The 13,244-nt window shown below is 37.0% G+C and overlaps 22 non-coding genes across 22 annotated transcripts; all 22 read right to left on the minus strand.

Moving 5' to 3' along the window:
- Positions 1-184: 184 nt before the first annotated feature.
- trnac-gca lies at positions 185-256 on the minus strand. The gene has a single exon. It is a non-coding gene; the product is annotated as a tRNA-Cys (tRNA).
- Positions 257-677: 421 nt separating this feature from the next.
- Positions 678-749, minus strand: trnac-gca. Its single transcript has one exon. It is a non-coding gene; the product is annotated as a tRNA-Cys (tRNA).
- A 422-nt stretch (positions 750-1,171) lies between these two features.
- On the minus strand, positions 1,172-1,243 carry trnac-gca. Its single transcript has one exon. It is a non-coding gene; the product is annotated as a tRNA-Cys (tRNA).
- A 422-nt stretch (positions 1,244-1,665) lies between these two features.
- On the minus strand, positions 1,666-1,737 carry trnac-gca. Its single transcript has one exon. It is a non-coding gene; the product is annotated as a tRNA-Cys (tRNA).
- Positions 1,738-2,159: 422 nt separating this feature from the next.
- Positions 2,160-2,231, minus strand: trnac-gca. The gene has a single exon. It is a non-coding gene; the product is annotated as a tRNA-Cys (tRNA).
- Positions 2,232-2,649: 418 nt separating this feature from the next.
- Positions 2,650-2,721, minus strand: trnac-gca. The gene has a single exon. It is a non-coding gene; the product is annotated as a tRNA-Cys (tRNA).
- Positions 2,722-3,141: 420 nt separating this feature from the next.
- On the minus strand, positions 3,142-3,213 carry trnac-gca. The gene has a single exon. It is a non-coding gene; the product is annotated as a tRNA-Cys (tRNA).
- A 421-nt stretch (positions 3,214-3,634) lies between these two features.
- trnac-gca lies at positions 3,635-3,706 on the minus strand. The gene has a single exon. It is a non-coding gene; the product is annotated as a tRNA-Cys (tRNA).
- Positions 3,707-4,621: 915 nt separating this feature from the next.
- On the minus strand, positions 4,622-4,693 carry trnac-gca. The gene has a single exon. It is a non-coding gene; the product is annotated as a tRNA-Cys (tRNA).
- Positions 4,694-5,117: 424 nt separating this feature from the next.
- trnac-gca lies at positions 5,118-5,189 on the minus strand. Its single transcript has one exon. It is a non-coding gene; the product is annotated as a tRNA-Cys (tRNA).
- A 422-nt stretch (positions 5,190-5,611) lies between these two features.
- trnac-gca lies at positions 5,612-5,683 on the minus strand. The gene has a single exon. It is a non-coding gene; the product is annotated as a tRNA-Cys (tRNA).
- A 498-nt stretch (positions 5,684-6,181) lies between these two features.
- Positions 6,182-6,253, minus strand: trnac-gca. The gene has a single exon. It is a non-coding gene; the product is annotated as a tRNA-Cys (tRNA).
- A 540-nt stretch (positions 6,254-6,793) lies between these two features.
- trnac-gca lies at positions 6,794-6,865 on the minus strand. Its single transcript has one exon. It is a non-coding gene; the product is annotated as a tRNA-Cys (tRNA).
- Positions 6,866-7,288: 423 nt separating this feature from the next.
- Positions 7,289-7,360, minus strand: trnac-gca. Its single transcript has one exon. It is a non-coding gene; the product is annotated as a tRNA-Cys (tRNA).
- Positions 7,361-7,783: 423 nt separating this feature from the next.
- Positions 7,784-7,855, minus strand: trnac-gca. Its single transcript has one exon. It is a non-coding gene; the product is annotated as a tRNA-Cys (tRNA).
- Positions 7,856-8,276: 421 nt separating this feature from the next.
- trnac-gca lies at positions 8,277-8,348 on the minus strand. The gene has a single exon. It is a non-coding gene; the product is annotated as a tRNA-Cys (tRNA).
- Positions 8,349-8,768: 420 nt separating this feature from the next.
- On the minus strand, positions 8,769-8,839 carry trnac-gca. The gene has a single exon. It is a non-coding gene; the product is annotated as a tRNA-Cys (tRNA).
- A 422-nt stretch (positions 8,840-9,261) lies between these two features.
- trnac-gca lies at positions 9,262-9,333 on the minus strand. Its single transcript has one exon. It is a non-coding gene; the product is annotated as a tRNA-Cys (tRNA).
- A 417-nt stretch (positions 9,334-9,750) lies between these two features.
- Positions 9,751-9,822, minus strand: trnac-gca. Its single transcript has one exon. It is a non-coding gene; the product is annotated as a tRNA-Cys (tRNA).
- A 1,522-nt stretch (positions 9,823-11,344) lies between these two features.
- On the minus strand, positions 11,345-11,416 carry trnac-gca. Its single transcript has one exon. It is a non-coding gene; the product is annotated as a tRNA-Cys (tRNA).
- A 537-nt stretch (positions 11,417-11,953) lies between these two features.
- Positions 11,954-12,025, minus strand: trnac-gca. The gene has a single exon. It is a non-coding gene; the product is annotated as a tRNA-Cys (tRNA).
- Positions 12,026-12,944: 919 nt separating this feature from the next.
- trnac-gca lies at positions 12,945-13,015 on the minus strand. Its single transcript has one exon. It is a non-coding gene; the product is annotated as a tRNA-Cys (tRNA).
- Positions 13,016-13,244: the final 229 nt, after the last annotated feature.

Genomic DNA, 13,244 nt, shown 5'->3' on the forward strand with positions numbered 1-13,244 from the left:
GAGTAACATAACCAAAAAAGCAGCACTCCCTCTCTCAAGATACACTTAGAAAGCACTTGATTTCAAGGGGGTGCCAGGAATTGAACGTGAGAAATTGTCTAATAAGGGACATTTTTCACTGAGTAAAATATTCTAAAAAAGAGTCCTCTACTCTCAAAATACTCTTTGAAAGCACTTGATTTTAAGGGGGCATCAGGATTTGAACCTGGGACCTCTTGATCTGCAGTCAAATGCTCTACCACTGAGCTATACCCCCTCTGCCAGAAAATATCTAAAGGTGGAAAAAATTATAATAAGGGACATTATAGCAGGAGATCAAGAAAAACTGATAAAGAAAACCTTCTCTCTGAAAACATACCTAGGTAAAATATTTGATTTCAAGATGACAAAATAATTACAACCTGAGACCTATTGATCTGAAGTCTGTTGCACTTCCACCTCTGTTAGGAACTGTCTGACAGAGAAAAACCATTGAATGAGGGACATTTTGGACTGAGTAACATAACCAAAAAGCAGCACTCCCTCTCTCAAGATACACTTAGAAAGCACTTGATTTCAAGGGGTGCCAGGAATTGAATGTGAGAAATTGTCTAATAAGGGACATTTTTCACTGAGTAAAATATTATAAAAAAGAGTCCTCTACCCTCAAAATAATCTTTTGAAAGCACTTGATTTTAAGGGGGCATCAGGATTTGAACCTGGGACCTCTTGATCTGCAGTCAAATGCTCTACCACTGAGCTATACCCCTCTGCTAGAAACTGTCTAAAGGTGGAAAAATTGTCTAATAAGGGACATTATAGCTGGAGATCAACAAAAACTGATAAAGAAAACCTTCTCTCTGAAAACATACCTAGGTAAAATATTTGATTTCAAGATGACAAAAAAATTACAATCTGAGACATATTGATCTGAAGTCTGTTGCACTTCCACCTCTGTTAGGAACTGTCTGACAGAGAAAAACCATTGAATGAGGGACATTTTGGACTGAGTAACATAACCAAAAAAGCAGCACTCCCTCTCTCAAGATACACTTAGAAAGCACTTGATTTCAAGGGGGTGCCAGGGATTGAACGTGAGAAATTGTCTAATAAGGGACATTTTTCACTGAGTAAAATATTATAAAAAAGAGTCCTCTACTCTCAAAATACTCTTTGAAAGGACTTGATTTTAAGGGGGCATCAGGATTTGAACCTGGGACCTCTTGATCTGCAGTCAAATGCTCTACCACTGAGCTATACCCCTCTGCTAGAAACTATCTAAAGGTGGAAAAAAATTATAATAAGGGACATTATAGCAGGAGATCAACAAAAACTGATAAAGAAAACCTTCTCTCTGAAAACATACCTAGGTAAAATATTTGATTTCAAGATGACAAAAAATTACAACCTGAGACCTATTGATCTGAAGTCTGTTGCACTTCCACCTCTGTTAGGAACTGTCTGACAGAGAAAAACCATTGAATGAGGGACATTTTGGACTGAGTAACATAACCAAAAAAGCAGCACTCCCTCTCTCAAGATACACTTAGAAAGCACTTGATTTCAAGGGGGTGCCAGGAATTGAACGTGAGAAATTGTCTAATAAGGGACATTTTTCACTGAGTAAAATATTCTAAAAAAGAGTCCTCTACTCTCAAAATACTATTTGGAAAGCACTTGATTTTAAGGGGGCATCAGGATTTGAACCTGGGACCTCTTGATCTGCAGTCAAATGCTCTACCACTGAGCTATACCCCCTCTGCTAGAAACTGTCTAAAGGTGGAAAAATTGTCTAATAAGGGACATTATGGCTGGAGATCAACATAAAACTGATAAAGAAAACCTTCTCTCTGAAAACATACCTAGGTAAAATATTTGATTTCAAGATGACAAAAAAATTACAATCTGAGACCTATTGATCTGAAGTCTGTTGCACTTCCACCTCTGTTAGGAACTGTCTGACAGAGAAAAACCATGGAATGAGGGACATTTTGGACTGAGTAACATAACCAAAAAAGCAGCACTCCCTCTCTCAAGATACACTTAGAAAGCACTTGATTTCAAGGGGGTGCCAGGAATTGAACGTGAGAAATTGTCTAATAAGGGACATTTTTCACTGAGTAAAATATTCTAAAAAAAGAGTCTACTCTCAAAATACTCTTTGAAAGAACTTGATTTTAAGGGGGCATCAGGATTTGAACCTGGGACCTCTTGATCTGCAGTCAAATGCTCTACCACTGAGCTATACCCCCTCTACCAGAAACTATCTAAAGGTGGAAAAAATTATAATAAGGGACATTATAGCAGGAGATCAACAAAAACTGATAAAGAAAACCTTCTCTCTGAAAACATACCTAGGTAAAATATTTGATTTCAAGATGACAAAAAAATTACAATCTGAGACCTATTGATCTGAAGTCTGTTGCACTTCCACCTCTGTTAGGAACTGTCTGACAGAGAAAAACCATTGAATGAGGGACATTTTGGACTGAGTAACATAACCAAAAAGCAGCACTCCCTCTCTCAAGATACACTTAGAAAGCACTTGATTTCAAGGGGTGCCAGGAATTGAACGTGAGAAATTGTCTAATAAGGGACATTTTTCACTGAGTAAAATATTCTAAAAAAAGAGTCTACTCTCAAAATACTCTTTGAAAGAACTTGATTTTAAGGGGGCATCAGGATTTAATCCTGGAACCTCTTGATCTGCAGTCAAATGCTCTACCACTGAGCTATACCCCCTCTGCTAGAAACTGTCTAAAGGTGGAAAAATTGTCTAATAAGGGAAATTATAGCTGGAGATCAACAAAAACTGATAAAGAACACCTTCTCTCTGAAAACATACCTAGGTAAAATATTTGATTTCAAGATGACAAAAAATTACAATCTGAGACCTATTGATCTGAAGTCTGTTGCACTTCCACCTCTGTTAGGAACTGTCTGACAGAGAAAAACCATTGAATGAGGGACATTTTGGACTGAGTAACATAACCAAAAAAGCAGCACTCCCTCTCTCAAGATACACTTAGAAAGCACTTGATTTCAAGGGGGTGCCAGGAATTGAACGTGAGAAATTGTCTAATAAGGGACATTTTTCACTGAGTAAAATATTCTAAAAAAAGAGTCTACTCTCAAAATACTCTTTGAAAGAACTTGATTTTAAGGGGGCATCAGGATTTAATCCTGGAACCTCTTGATCTGCAGTCAAATGCTCTACCACTGAGCTATACCCCTCTGCTAGAAACTGTCTAAAGGTGGAAAAATTGTCTAATAAGGGACATTATAGCAGGAGATCAACAAAAACTGATAAAGAAAACCTTCTCTCTGAAAACATACCTAGGTAAAATATTTGATTTCAAGATGACAAAAAATTACAATCTGAGACCTATTGATCTGAAGTCTGTTGCACTTCCACCTCTGTTAGGAACTGTCTGACAGAGAAAAACCATTGAATGAGGGACATTTTGGACTGAGTAACATAACCAAAAAAGCAGCACTCCCTCTCTCAAGATACACTTAGAAAGCACTTGATTTCAAGGGGGTGCCAGGAATTGAACGTGAGAAATTGTCTAATAAGGGATTTTTTTCACTGAGTAAAATATTCTAAAAAAGAGTCCTCTACTCTCAAAATACTGTTTAAAAGCACTTGATTTTAAGGGGGCATCAGGATTTGAACCTGGGACCTCTTGATCTGCAGTCAAATGCTCTACCACTGAGCTATAACCCCTCTACCAGAAAATATCTAAAGGTGGAAAAAAATTATAATAAGGGACATTATAGCAGGAGATCAACAAAAACTGATAAAGAAAACCTTCTCTCTGAAAACATACCTAGGTAAAATATTTGATTTCAAGATGACAAAATAATTACAACCTGAGACCTATTGATCTGAAGTCTGTTGCACTTCCACCTCTGTTAGGAACTGTCTGACAGAGAAAAACCATTGAATGAGGGACATTTTGGACTGAGTAACATAACCAAAAAAGCAGCACTCCCTCTCTCAAGATACACTTAGAAAGCACTTGATTTCAAGGGGGTGCCAGGGATTGAACGTGAGAAATTGTCTAATAAGGGACATTTTTCACTGAGTAAAATATTATAATAAAGAGTCCTCTACTCTCAAAATACTGTTTGAAAGGACTTGATTTTAAGGGGGCATAAGGATTTGATCCTGGGACCTCTTGATCTGCAGTCAAATGCTCTACCACTGAGCTATACCCACTATGCTAGAAACTGTCTAAAGGTGGAAAAATTGTCTAATAAGGGAAATTATAGCTGGAGATCAACAAAAACTGATAAAGAACACCTTCTCTCTGAAAACATACCTAGGTAAAATATTTGATTTCAAGATGACAAAACAATTACAATCTGAGACCTATTGATCTGAAGTCTGTTGCACTTCCACCTCTGTTAGGACCTGTCTGACAGAGAAAAACCATGGAATGAGGGACATTTTGGACTGAGTAACATAACCAAAAAAGCAGCACTCCCTCTCTCAAGATACACTTAGAAAGCACTTGATTTCAAGGGGGTGCCAGGAATTGAACGTGAGAAATTGTCTAATAAGGGATTTTTTTCACTGAGTAAAATATTATAAAAAATTGTCTACTCTCAAAATACTCTTTGAAAGGACTTGATTTTAAGGGGGCATCAGGATTTGATCCTGGGATCTCTTGATCTGCAGTCAAATGCTCTACCACTGAGCTATACCCACTATGCTAGAAACTGTCTAAAGATGGAAAAATTGTCTAATAAGGGACATTATGGCTGGAGATCAACATAAAACTGATAAAGAAAACCTTCTCTCTGAAAACATACCTAGGTTAAATATTTGATTTCAAGATGACAAAATAATTACAACCTGAGACCTATTGATCTGAATTCTGTTGCACTTCCACCTCTGTTAGGAACTGTCTGACAGAGAAAAACCATTGAATGAGGGACATTTTGGACTGAGTAACATAACCAAAAAAGCAGCACTCCCTCTCTCAAGATACACTTAGAAAGCACTTGATTTCAAGGGGGTGCCAGGGATTGAACGTGATAAATTGTCTAATAAGGGACATTTTTCACTGAGTAAAATATTATACAAAAGAGTCCTCTACTCTCAAAATACTCTTTGAAAGGACTTGATTTTAAGGGGGCATCAGGATTTGATCCTGGGACCTCTTGATCTGCAGTCAAATGCTCTACCACTGAGCTATACCCCTCTGCTAGAAACTATCTAAAGGTGGAAAAAAATTATAATAAGGGACATTATAGCAGGAGATCAACAAAAACTGATAAAGAAAACCTTCTCTCTGAAAACATACCTACGTAAAATATTTGATTTCAAGATGACAAAACAATTACAATCTGAGACCTATTGATCTGAAGTCTGTTGCACTTCCACCTCTGTTAGGAACTGTCTGACAGAGAAAAAACATTGAATGAGGGACATTTTGGACTGAGTAACACAACCAAAAAAGCAGCACTCCCTCTCTCAAGATACACTTAGAAAGCACTTGATTTCAAGGGGGTGCCAAGTATTGAACGTGAGAAATTGTCTAATAAGGGACATTTTTCACTGAGTAAAATATTCTAAAAAAGAGTCCTCTACCCTCAAAATAATCTTTTGAAAGCACTTGACTTAAGGGGGCATCAGGATTTGAACCTGAGACCTCTTGATCTGCAGTCAAATGCTCTACCACTGAGCTATACCCCCTCTAACAGAAACTATATAAAGGTGGAAAAAAAATATAATAAGGGACATTATAGCAGGAGATCAACAAAAACTGATAAAGAAAACCTTCTCTCTGAAAACATACCTAGGTAAAATATTTGATTTCAAGATGACAAAAAAATTACAACCTGAGACCTATTGATCTGAAGTCTGTTGCACTTCCACCTCTGTTAGGAACTGTCTGACAGAGAAAAACCATTGAATAAGGGACATTTTGGACTGAGTAACATAACCAAAAAGCAGCACTCCCTCTCTCAAGATACACTTAGAAAGCACTTGATTTCAAGGGGTGCCAGGAATTGAATGTGAGAAATTGTCTAATAAGGGACATTTTTCACTGAGTAAAATATTCTAAAAAAGAGTCTACTCTCAAAATACTCTTTGAAAGAACTTGATTTTAGGAATTGGTGATAAATTGTCTAATAAGGGACATTTTTCACTGAGTAAAATTTCTAAAAAGAGTCCTGGCACTTGATTTTAAGGGGGCATCAAGATTTAATCCTGGGACCTCTTGATCTGCAGTCAAATGCTCTACCACTGAGCTATACCCCCTCTGCTAGAAACTATCTAAAGGTGGAAAAATGGTCTAATAAGGGACATTATAGCTGGAGATCAACAAAAACTGATAAAGAACACCTTCTCTCTGAAAACATACCTAGGTAAAATATTTGATTTCAAGATGACAAAAAAATTACAACCTGAGACCTATTGATCTGAAGTCTGTTGCACTTCCACCTCTGTTAGGAACTGTCTGACAGAGAAAAACCATTGAATGAGGGACATTTTGGACTGAGTAACATAACCAAAAAAGCAGCACTCCCTCTCTCAAGATACACTTAAAAAGCACTTGATTTCAAGGGGGTGCCAGGGATTGAATGTGAGAAATTGTCTAATAAGGGACATTTTTCACTGAGTAAAATATTCTAAAAAAAGAGTCTACTCTCAAAATACTCTTTGAAAGAACTTGATTTTAAGGGGGTGCCAGGAATTGAACGTGATAAATTGTCTAATAAGGGACATTTTTCACTGAGTAAAATATTCTAAAAAAGAGTCCTCTACTCTCAAAATACTCTTTGAAAGCACTTGATTTTAAGGGGGCATCAAGATTTAATCCTGGGACCTCTTGATCTGCAGTCAAATGCTCTACCACTGAGCTATACCCCCTCTACCAGAAAATATCTAAAGGTGGAAAAAAATTATAATAAGGGACATTATAGCAGGAGATCAACAAAAACTGATAAAGAAAACCTTCTCTCTGAAAACATACCTAGGTAAAATATTTGATTTCAAGATGACAAAAGAATTACAACCTGAGACCTATTGATCTGAAGTCTGTTGCACTTCCACCAGTGTTAGGAACTGTCTGACAGAGAAAAACCATTGAATGAGGGACATTTTGGACTGAGTAACATAACCAAAAAAGCAGCACTCCCTCTCTCAAGATACACTTAAAAAGCACTTGATTTCAAGGGGGTGCCAGGGATTGAACGTGAGAAATTGTCTAATAAGGGACATTTTTCACTGAGTAAAATATTATAAAAAAGAGTCCTCTACTCTCAAAATACTCTTTGAAAGGACTTGATTTTAAGGGGGAATCAGGATTTGATCCTGGGACCTCTTGATCTGCAGTCAAATGCTCTACCACTGAGCTATACCCTCTCTGCTAGAAACTATCTAAAGGTGGAAAAAAATTATAATAAGGGACATTATAGCAGGAGATCAACAAAAACTGATAAAGAAAACCTTCTCTCTGAAAACATACCTAGGTAAAATATTTGATTTCAAGATGACAAAAGAATTACAACCTGAGACCTATTGATCTGAAGTCTGTTGCACTTCCACCAGTGTTAGGAACTGTCTGACAGAGAAAAACCATTGAATGAGGGACATTTTGGACTGAGTAACATAACCAAAAAAGCAGCACTCCCTCTCTCAAGATACACTTAAAAAGCACTTGATTTCAAGGAGGTGCCAGGGATTGAACGTGAGAAATTGTCTAATAAGGGACATTTTTCACTGAGTAAAATATTATAAAAAAGAGTCATCTGCTCTCAAAATACTCTTTGAATGGACTTGATTTTAAGGGGGCATCAGGATTTGATCCTGGGACCTCTTGATCTGCAGTCAAATGCTCTACCACTGAGCTATACCTCCTCTGACAGAAACTATATAAAGGTGGAAAAAAATTATAATAAGGGACATTATAGCAGGAGATCAACAAAAACTGATAAAGAAAACCTTCTCTCTGAAAACATACCTAGGTAAAATATTTGATTTCAAGATGACAAAACAATTACAATCTGAGACCTATTGATCTGAAGTCTGTTGCACTTCCACCTCTGTTAGGAACTGTCTGACAGAGAAAAACCATTGAATGAGGGACATTTTGGACTGAGTAACATAACCAAAAAAGCAGCACTCCCTCTCTCAAGATACACTTAGAAAGCACTTGATTTCAAGGGGGTGCCAGGAATTGAATGTGAGAAATTGTCTAATAAGGGACATTTTTCACTGAGTAAAATATTCTAAAAAAAGAGTCTACTCTCAAAATACTCTTTGAAAGAACTTGATTTTAAGGGGGCATCAGGATTTAATCCTGGAACCTCTTGATCTGCAGTCAAATGCTCTACCACTGAGCTATACCCCCTCTACCAGAAACTATCTAAAGGTGGAAAAAAATTATAATAAGGGACATTATAGCAGGAGATCAACAAAAACTGATAAAGAAAACCTTCTCTCTGAAAACATACCTAGGTAAAATATTTGATTTCAAGATGACAAAAAATTACAATCTGAGACCTATTGATCTGAAGTCTGTTGCACTTCCACCTCTGTTAGGAACTGTCTGACAGAGAAAAACCATTGAATGAGGGACATTTTGGACTGAGTAACATAACCAAAAAAGCAGCACTCCCTCTCTCAAGATACACTTAGAAAGCACTTGATTTCAAGGGGGTGCCAGGAATTGAACGTGAGAAATTGTCTAATAAGGGACATTTTTCACTGAGTAAAATATTCTAAAAAAAGAGTCTACTCTCAAAATACTCTTTGAAAGAACTTGATTTTAAGGGGGCATCAGGATTTAACCTGGGACCTCTTGATCTGCAGTCAAATGCTCTACCACTGAGCTATACCCCCTCTGCTAGAAACTGTCTAAAGGTGGAAAAAAATGTAATAAGGGAAATTATAGCTGGAGATCAACAAAAACTGATAAAGAACACCTTCTCTCTGAAAACATACCTAGGTAAAATATTTGATTTCAAGATGACAAAAAAATTACAATCTGAGACCTATTGATCTGAAGTCTGTTGCACTTCCACCTCTGTTAGGAACTGTCTGACAGAGAAAAACCATTGAATGAGGGACATTTTGGACTGAGTAACATAACCAAAAAAGCAGCACTCCCTCTCTCAAGATACACTTAGAAAGCACTTGATTTCAAGGGGGTGCCAGGAATTGTACGTGAGAAATTGTCTAATAAGGGACATTTTTCACTGAGTAAAATATTCTAAAAAAGAGTCCTCTACTCTCAAAATACTCTTTGAAAGCACTTGATTTTAAGGGGGCATCAGGATTTGAACCTGGGACCTCTTGATCTGCAGTCAAATGCTCTACCACTGAGCTATACCCCTCTACCAGAAACTATATAAAGGTGGAAAAAATATAATAAGGGACATTATAGCAGGAGATCAACAAAAACTGATAAAGAAAACCTTCTCTCTGAAAACATACCTAGGTAAAATATTTGATTTCAAGATGACAAAACAATTACAATCTGAGACCTATTGATCTGAAGTCTGTTGCACTTCCACCTCTGTTAGGAACTGTCTGACAGAGAAAAACCATTGAATGAGGGACATTTTGGACTGAGTAACATAACCAAAAAGCAGCACTCCATCTCTCAAGATACACTTAGAAAGCACTTGATTTCAAGGGGGTGCCAGGAATTGAATGTGAGAAATTGTCTAATAAGGGACATTTTTCACTGAGTAAAATATTCTAAAAAAAGAGTCTACTCTCAAAATACTCTTTCAAAGAACTTGATTTTAAGGGGGCATCAGGATTTAATCCTGGAACCTCTTGATCTGCAGTCAAATGCTCTACCACTGAGCTATACCCCCTCTAACATACTCTATATAAAGGTGGAAAAAAATTATAATAAGGGACATTATAGCAGGAGATCAACAAAAACTGATAAAGAAAACCTTCTCTCTGAAAACATACCTAGGTAAAATATTTGATTTCAAGATGACAAAAGAATTACAACCTGAGACCTATTGATCTGAAGTCTGTTGCACTTCCACCTCTGTTAGGAACTGTCTGACAGAGAAAACCCATTGAATGAGGGACATTTTGGACTGAGTAACATAACCAAAAAAGCAGCACTCCCTCTCTCAAGATACACTTAGAAAGCACTTGATTTCAAGGGGGTGCCAGGAATTGAATGTGAGAAATTGTCTAATAAGGGACATTTTTCACTGAGTAAAATATTCTAAAAAAGAGTCTACTCTCAAAATACTCTTTGAAAGAACTTGATTTTAAGGGGGTGCCAGGAATTGAACGTGATAAATTGTCTAATAAGGGACATTTTTCACTGAGTAAAATATTCTAAAAAAAGAGTCCTCTACTCTCAAAATACTCTTTGAAAGCACTTGATTTTAAGGGGGCATCAAGATTTAACCTGGGACCTCTTGATCTGCAGTCAAATGCTCTACCACTGAGCTATACCCCTCTGCTAGAAACTATCTAAAGGTGGAAAAAAATCTAATAAGGGACATTATAGCTGGAGATCAACAAAAACTGATAAAGAACACCTTCTCTCTGAAAACATACCTACGTAAAATATTTGATTTCAAGATGACAAAAAAATTACAACCTGAGACCTATTGATCTGAAGTCTGTTGCACTTCCACCTCTGTTAGGAACTGTCTGACAGAGAAAAACCATTGAATGAGGGACATTTTGGACTGAGTAACATAACCAAAAAAGCAGCACTCCCTCTCTCAAGATACACTTAGAAAGCACTTGATTTCAAGGGGGTGCCAGGAATTGAACGTGAGAAATTGTCTAATAAGGGACATTTTTCACTGAGTAAAATATTCTAAAAAAGAGTCCTCTACTCTCAAAATACTCTTTGAATGGACTTGATTTTAAGGGGGATCAGCATTTGAACCTGGGACCTCTTGATCTGCAGTCAAATGCTCTACCACTGAGCTATACCACCTCTACCAGAAAATATCTAAAGGTGGAAAAAAATTATAATAAGGGACATTATAGCAGGAGATCAACAAAAACTGATAAAGAAAACCTTCTCTCTGAAAACATACCTAGGTAAAATATTTGATTTCAAGATGACAAAAGAATTACAACCTGAGACCTATTGATCTGAAGTCTGTTGCACTTCCACCTCTGTTAGGAACTGTCTGACAGAGAAAAACCATTGAATGAGGGACATTTTGGACTGAGTAACATAACCAAAAAAGCAGCACTCCCTCTCTCAAGATACACTTAGAAAGCACTTGATTTCAAGGGGTGCCAGGAATTGAATGTGAGAAATTGTCTAATAAGGGACATTTTTCACTGAGTAAAATATTCTAAAAAAGAGTCTACTCTCAAAATACTCTTTGAAAGAACTTGATTTTAAGGGGGCATCAGGATTTGAACCTGGGACCTCTTGATCTGCAGTCAAATGCTCTACCACTGAGCTATACCCCTCTGCTAGAAACTGTCTAAAGGTGGAAAAAATGTAATAAGGGAAATTATAGCAGGAGATCAACAAAAACTGATAAAGAAAACCTTCTCTCTGAAAACATACCTAGGTAAAATATTTGATTTCAAGATGATAAAAGAATTACAACCTGAGACCTATTGATCTGAAGTCTGTTGCACTTCCACCAGTGTTAGGAACTGTCTGACAGAGAAAAACCATTGAATGAGGGACATTTTGGACTGAGTAACATAACCAAAAAAGCAGCACTCCCTCTCTCAAGATACACTTAAAAAGCACTTGATTTCAAGGGGGTGCCAGGAATTGAATGTGAGAAATTGTCTAATAAGGGACATTTTTCACTGAGTAAAATATTCTAAAAAAAGAGTCTACTCTCAAAATACTCTTTGAAAGAACTTGATTTTAAGGGGGTGCCAGGAATTGAACGTGACAAATTGTCTAATAAGGGACATTTTTCACTGAGTAAAATATTCTAAAAAAGAGTCCTCTACTCTCAAAATACTCTTTGAAAGCACTTGATTTTAAGGGGGCATCAAGATTTAATCCTGGGACCTCTTGATCTGCAGTCAAATGCTCTACCACTGAGCTATACCCCCTCTGCTAGAAACTATCTAAACGTGGAAAAATAGTCTAATAAGGGACATTATAGCTGGAGATCAACAAAAACTGATAAAGAACACCTTCTCTCTGAAAACATACCTACGTAAAATATTTGATTTCAAGATGACAAAAAAATTACAACCTGAGACCTATTGATCTGAAGTCTGTTGCACTTCCACCTCTGTTAGGAACTGTCTGACAGAGAAAAACCATTGAATGAGGGACATTTTGGACTGAGTAACATAACCAAAAAAGCAGCACTCCCTCTCTCAAGATACACTTAAAAAGCACTTGATTTCAAGGGGGTGCCAGGGATTGAACGTGAGAAATTGTCTAATAAGGGACATTTTTCACTGAGTAAAATATTACAAAAAAAGAGTCATCTACTCTCAAAATACTCTTTGAATGGACTTGATTTTAAGGGGGCGATCAGCATTTGAACCTGGGACCTCTTGATCTGCAGTCAAATGCTCTACCACTGAGCTATACCACCTCTACCAGAAAATATCTAAAGGTGGAAAAAAAATTATAATAAGGGACATTATAGCAGGAGATCAACAAAAACTGATAAAGAAAACCTTCTCTCTGAAAACATACCTAGGTAAAATATTTGATTTCAAGATGACAAAAGAATTACAACCTGAGACCTATTGATCTGAAGTCTGTTGCACTTCCACCTCTGTTAGGAACTGTCTGACAGAGAAAAACCATTGAATGAGGGACATTTTGGACTGAGTAACATAACCAAAAAAGCAGCACTCCCTCTCTCAAGATACACTTAGAAAGCACTTGATTTCAAGGGGGTGCCAGGAATTGAATGTGAGAAATTGTCTAATAAGGGACATTTTTCACTGAGTAAAATATTCTAAAAAAAGAGTCTACTCTCAAAATACTCTTTGAAAGAACTTGATTTTAAGGGGGCATCAGGATTTAATCCTGGAACTCTTGATCTGCAGTCAAATGCTCTACCACTGAGCTATACCCCCTCTGCTAGAAACTGTCTAAAGGTGGAAAAATTGTCTAATAAGGGAAATTATAGCAGGAGATCAACAAAAACTGATAAAGAAAACCTTCTCTCTGAAAACATACCTAGGTAAAATATTTGATTTCAAGATGACAAAAGAATTACAACCTGAGACCTATTGATCTGAAGTCTGTTGCACTTCCACCAGTGTTAGGAACTGTCTGACAGAGAAAAAACATTGAATGAGGGAC

The sequence above is a fragment of the Oncorhynchus gorbuscha genome, linkage group LG23 (genome assembly GCF_021184085.1).
Source record: "Oncorhynchus gorbuscha isolate QuinsamMale2020 ecotype Even-year linkage group LG23, OgorEven_v1.0, whole genome shotgun sequence".
NCBI classification, from domain to species: domain Eukaryota; kingdom Metazoa; phylum Chordata; class Actinopteri; order Salmoniformes; family Salmonidae; genus Oncorhynchus; species Oncorhynchus gorbuscha.